This window comes from Chrysochloris asiatica, unplaced genomic scaffold, assembly GCF_000296735.1.
Source record: "Chrysochloris asiatica unplaced genomic scaffold, ChrAsi1.0 scaffold00323, whole genome shotgun sequence".
NCBI lineage: Eukaryota > Metazoa > Chordata > Mammalia > Afrosoricida > Chrysochloridae > Chrysochloris > Chrysochloris asiatica.
The window spans coordinates 1,054,864-1,061,493 of NW_006408841.1; the positions used below are offsets into that span (position 1 = coordinate 1,054,864).

At 40.0% G+C, this 6,630-nt stretch overlaps 1 pseudogene; it reads right to left on the reverse strand.

The window, feature by feature from the left end:
• Positions 1-4,092: 4,092 nt before the first annotated feature.
• LOC102829022 lies at positions 4,093-5,420 on the reverse strand (annotated as a pseudogene).
• Positions 5,421-6,630: the final 1,210 nt, after the last annotated feature.

Sequence of the window (6,630 nt, forward strand, 5' to 3'; positions counted from 1 at the left end):
ATCAAAGAGCACAGCCTTCGGTATGGATTACATCTCAATGTAAAGAAAACAAAAATCCTCACCACTGGACCTATAAACAACATTCTTATTAACGGTGAAAAGATTGAAGTTGTCAAGGACTTCATTCTTCTTGGATCAATTATCAACAGCAGTCAATGGAAACAGCAGTCAAGAAATCAAACGCCATATTGCATTAGGCAAATCTGCTGCACAAGACCTTTTGAAAGTGTTGAAGAGCAAAGATGTCAGCTTGAGGACTAATATGCGCCTGACCCAAGCCATGGTATTTTCATTAATCTCATATACATGTGAAAACTGGACAATGGAAAAGGAAGACTGTAGAAGAATTGATGATTTTGAGTTATGGCATTGGAGGAGAATATTGAAAGTGCCATGGGCTGCCAAAAGAACCAATAAATCCTTTTTTGAAGAAGTGCAGCCAGAATGCTCCTTGGATGCCAGGATGGCCAAACTTTGTCTCTCATACTTCAGACATATTGTCAGGAAAGACCAGCCACTGGAGAAGGGTATCATGTTTGATAGGGTGCAGGGTCAGAGAAAAAAAGCTGAAGACCCTCAATGAAGTGGATTGGCCAAGTGGCAGCATCGATGGTCTCAAGCGTGGCAACAGTAGTGAGGTTGGCCCAGGATCGGGCAGTGTTTCATTCTGCCGTGCATACAGTTGCTATGGGTAGGTACTGACTCGATGGCACCTAACAACAACAACATTATTATTGTTGAGTTATCTATTTCTTTCTTCAATTTTGTTAGTTTCATATATATGTATTTTGAGGGTCTTTCATTGGGAGCATAGATACTTATTATTGTTATGTCCTCTTGCTCAGTTGAACATTTAATCATGATATAATGTCCTTCATTGTCTTTTATGCTGGTTTTTATCAAAGGTTAATATGGCCTCTCCTGCTCGAATTTGATTACCGTTAGCTTGATAAATGTTTTCCCATCCTTTAATTTTGAATATATGTTTGTCTTTGTGTGTATGGTATCTCTGTAGACAGCATGTTGAAGGATCCTATTTTATTATGCCTTCTGCTACACTCCATCTCTTGGATGTTTAATCCAATGATGTTCAGTATAATTAATGATATCTAAGAATTGATTGCAATCATTTTGCTTTATGTATTTTGGTAGTGGTGCTGGTTTCTTTTTCCACATTTTTCCCTGTGGTGAGTTCATTTTGTTTGTGTGCTTTTTCTTGTCAATTTCTTCACACTTTAAATGTTTATAAAATCTTCATGGATTTTCCTTTACTTAATTTGATATGAAGGTGTATTATGTATGCTACTTTTAGCCTACCCTGTAATTTATTAATTTCTTTGCCAAATTAAAACAGTCTGTGTTATTTTGAAATCTACTGGACTTCCTCACAATTTAGTATTCTGTAACTATATGTCCCCCTCTTTTTGCTCTGTACTTGTCTTCATTATAGATTGATGTCTTTGATTTCCTATCTTCAATTTTAAAGTTTTAAAAAATACTTTTTATTGTGAATTGAGTGAAGGTTTACAGAGCAGATCATCAGTTTTACATTCAACAAATCATATATTTTGCTTCATTACATGGTTACAATCCCCTTCATGCACCAACAGTTAACAACATTTACCTCTATTCACTTTAGCCACTGCATTCCTCCCTGTGTCTCCCACCACCCCCATCTTTTCTCTGCCAACCTCCCTCCAGTTGTATATTGCTTGCCCTGCCATCCATGTCAATGTGTGTCTACCCCATATTGCAAGAATCATTTCCTCCTCCCCCCAAAATAATCATAGATTGTTGCTTTTATCAAGAAGCATTCCCCTCCCCCTTTGATGTACAAAAAACAAACAGCCAAAAAACCATTCAGGAATATATAATCATTCAAACAACCACAGGGCATATTCTGTAAGAGTCTCCTATCTACCAGCACACAGCCTTTCTCTTTCCATGAGTCTAGAGTCCTCAGATGTTTAATCTCTCCATGGTATCACTTCTGCTTCCATTTCTGGTCTTGCTTCTCTGGTTAGAGTCCCATGTTCAACTCTTGGTCTTCTCTCTTGATGGTCCTAGGGTCCTCTGTTCCTGGATTGCAAATTTAACTACTACCCCCTTTTTGTTACACAACTGCTACCTTTACAGTTGAGATCATCACAATTAGGTATGATAATAATTACTCACTACTGGGTCAGAAGAATCCTATTTCCATCTCCTTTCACCAGACCCATCCAGACAAGATAGGACAGTCTGAAACTAAACTAGTCTTGAAAACTTGTAAGTCATCTACTTCATGCATTTATAGATCCCCATCCCCCCATTTTAGATAGCCAATGTCTAAGTTGTCTGTCCCTATCAACCCTGTACAAAGGGGCTAGGCTTCATCCTTGATGTGATGACTCCTTCCCTCTCGGTTGGTATTTTGAGCTACTGTATCCGTAAGCACAGTGTGGTGGTTACGGATTGGGCTGCTAACCTCACAGTCAGCAGTTTGAAACTACCAGCTGTTCCACAGAAGAAAGATGAGGCTTTCTGTTCCCGTAAAGATTTACAGCCTCGGAAACCCTGTATGGGGTCACTATGAGTCAGAACTGACTCCACGGCACATAACAACAACAATATCCATAAGTGTAGTTCCAATTGTAACAATTTACACTTGCTTCCTTTATCAAATTTCTTTATCTTCCTCTAGTCAAGTTCTGATCAAGCTATCGAAAGCTAGGTCAAATGGGCACTATCTGCCAGTTTGGGCATATTTATGCATCTCTCCCTCACTTCATATCAGCTTGACACTTTACTTTCAGCTCTAGCCCTCTGTGGCTAGGTCCTTGTCCATGAGTTCAAGAGTTGCCAAGTCTCCCCATATTCCTTCTTCTTTTTCTCATCTCAAGCTTGATGGGAGTCTATGGAACATGATTGAACTCAGCCCATATCCTCATTGCTGCCTTTCCCCTACTTCCACTCAAAAGTAGACCAATGTGGCCACCAGCAAGCTTACAGGCCTGCTCAAGTGTTCCCTTTAAGTTTTGGTCTTGGAGGGGGTTTGTCCTGAAGGGACTTGATTGCTTGCCTTGGTGACTCCCTGGTGAACAGCTTGCTAGTTCTTGTAGTAGCCAATCATACTGCCCTTTTTTGGGGAGGAGGGGGGTTGGTTTTATTCTTTATTCAATTGCCAAGAGTGGAACCAAGGATAAATAGATGGCACAACAGTTTTGCTGTTTTGTTTTCTGCTGGTATTATTACTCAGATTTGGGGGATTTTTTATTTTGTTTTTTTACAAATACAAATTAAAAACAGAAAAACTCTACTTCAAAAAAATTTTAACAGTTCAAGAGAAAAGCATATCAGTTGTATTATAGATATTTAAAACTTATTGCACAATTTAAATGTCAATGGTAAAAAATAGTATGATTTGACATTGTTGTGTGATAGCAAAAGAACAAACCTCTAACCCTTTTTCATTCCATTTTTAACCACACCAGTGTGAGTCAAAATTGTCAATTTTTCAAATGGCAATTTCTCCACACTAGAAGATGACTCTCAAAAGAAGATGTTTTTCTGCTTTTAAAATGTTTTATCCAATCCTATATTTCTTACAGTCTTTTGAAACACATAGAAAATAAGTAAGAAATATTCCAATGAATGAAACATACCAAATGTCAGTAATAAGCAAGACACATTCCTTTGGGGAAATGGCTGTTAAAAAAAAATCCAGTCTGTATAAGCAAGGAAATTAAGTCTTTTTTCTTCTTCTTCTTCTTTAAAAATCCATTTTTCCTAAAATATCATTCCACCAAATTGCAAGTGAAGGACTAAAAGATCAGGAGAGGGAAGGAGGGTGGGGTGCATACAGCATTAACACAAAAAGGAGTAAAAGTGTACAAACATAAGTAGTTTATATCAGATTAGACTCATACTCCAAGATACCAAAGGCTGATTGAAGAAATTCACCCTTCTGCAGGAACTAGGGTTTGTACTGCTGTGTGATGACCAGTGAAGAGGGATTCACTGCCTTGGAGCAATGCCTCTTCCCACTCCAAATCCTGGTTTCTGCACCATGCTTCCACTAGGAGGGCCTTTTATTCCACCATCCAGCCCACCTCAAGGGTCTCCAGGCCCCGGCAGGTGGTTATCTAGATGGTCCCCTTCCCTGGAGGCTTGAGTCTTCTTCTCTTCCACATTCAGACAAATTCACCTCTGAACATGATAGGTCTGTTACTAAGAACTTTCTGAACAGGTTCTGAGTCATCAAACACAACAAACCCAAAACTGGGTAGTTTCCCACCACTGTTAATGTGCAGCTCCACCACATTCCCATAGTTTTGGAAGAAGACTTTAAGCTCTGATTTATCCACTTCATGAGGCAGGTTGCCAATAAAGAGTTGGTGACTGTCAGGGTGTCTCACAGTTCTTCAAGGTTCAGCATCACCTTGCTCACTAGCCTCATGAATTGGTCTAGGGACCCTCTGTGGAAGAATATTGATTCATTGTTCTCGCACTCTTTGATTCCTCTGAGGTCTCTGCAGTGGAATCTAAGATTCAGGCTTAGACTCTGGATGAGGCTGTGAAATTGGAACTTTAACAACATGAGATGGGGTCCCAGTAACTGGAACAGCTCCACTGGGAGGAAGGTTCTTACTAGTCACAGATGCCCAAGAAAATGTTTTCAAGTCTTCCTGTGCCATCTGAGCTATGTCTGCAGGCACTGGGGAAGAACTCTTCTGAGTCTTCTCAGGAGCACTGACTTCTAATACTGGCTCAGACTTCACCTCTTGGATTTCAGATACAGATTCTTGCTCTGGTTCTGGTTCCAGATCAGGCTCTGCTTCCATAACAGGTTCCTCTAAATGTTTGTCTAAGTCATTGTTGACAGTCTGATCATAGAAAGTTCCAGCATCACACTGGGTACCACCTCTGGTGTCTGCTGTCATTCTTCAGGCTCTTCTACTTCTTCCTCAGACTCCTTCTGAGGCTCAGTGACAAAGCCACCCAAGACTTCATCTTGGTATCTGAAGATATCATTATGAACATAGAACTTATTTACAGCTGATCCCTCAGGATCAGAACTTATTTACAGCTGATCCCTCAGACAAACGTCTGCATAAATCTCTGCAAGGCTTGGTTGTTACTAGAGAGCAACCAGACCACCTGGACCACCACACCATCGTTTAGAGTAGCACAAGCATCAACATGGCGAAGCTTAGTGTGGCAGTTGGTAAAGTTTTGTGACCTCACTTTCCTATGGATTTCTTTTTGTCTGTAGACTGCATCTTCTGGTTTCCTATTTCAATTGAATCCTCCATGGACATAAGATGAGTGCATCCTATAAAATCTATGTAGCGTGTCTGGAGCCTGGTTCAGCGTGTATAGTACTGTCCCACACATTCTTGTCTGACCAGTAGGGGACTAGTCTTCTCCATAACCATTGCTTTGGTCAGTGCAACCTGCACTGCTGAGTGGGACAGGAACAGGTTTTGCTTCACAGCAGGGCATATGGCAGAGAACCCTAATGCAACTACATCCACATACCCATACTGCCATTTTTATTTTTGATTTGTCCTGTTCATCTTTCTTTCAAGAAGTATTTTCTGTTCATGTAGACATTCCGGGCGGGTCTGCATGTCCTTTCAAGAGGGAATGTCCCACCTCAGAATGTTCTGGTTAGGGCTCAGGATTCCACCTAAGGCCCTATACACTACAAAGGCTCTGCAAGAAGCCTATTTCACTGGGCAAGTTCTAGAATCCCTTTTAGGTATTTCAAACAGTTATAGACTGAAGAAATCCAGAAGAGACACTGAAACTTGCTCTCCAGCATAGAGATGCTAAAACAAGTGGAAGAAATAAGGAAATACAATAGCTGAACAGAAAATTTCAAAGATCAGTTTGAGAAGATAAAGCTGAATATTATAACAAAATGTGCAAAGATCTAGAGTCAGAAAACCAAAAAGGAAGAACATGCTCTGCATTTCTCAAGCTGGGAAAACTGAAGAAAAAAAATCAAGCCTCAGTGTTTGTTATTTAAGGATTCTCTGGGCAAATTATTGAATGATGCAGAAAGCATCAAAAGAAGATGGAAGAAATACACAGAGTCACTGTACCAAAAGAAAATAGTTGATGTTCAACCATTTCAAGAGGTAGCATATGATCAAGAGCCAATGATACTGAAGGAAGAAGTCTGGTACATTGAAGGAATTGTCAAAGAACAAGGCACCAGGAATTGATTAAATAAATATTGAAATTTTTCAAGAAAGTGAGGTGGCACAGGAGGCACTCACTCATCTGTGCCAAGAAATTTGGAAGACAACTATCTAGCCGACTGATTGGAAGAGATCCATATTTGTGCCCATTCCAAAGAGAGGTGACCAAACAGAATGTGGAAATCATTGGACAATATCTTTGATAGCCCATGCGAGTTAAGTTTTACTAAAAGTAATACAGAAATGGCTATAAGCATACATTGACAGAGAACTTCCAGAGGTTCAAGCTGGATTCAGAATGAGGGATATCATTGCTGATGTCCGATGGATCTTGGCTGAAAGCAAAGAATACCAGAAGGATGTTTACCTGTGCTTTATTGACTATGCAAAGGCTTTCAATTGTGTGGATCATGACAAGCTATGGACAACATTGTGAAGTATG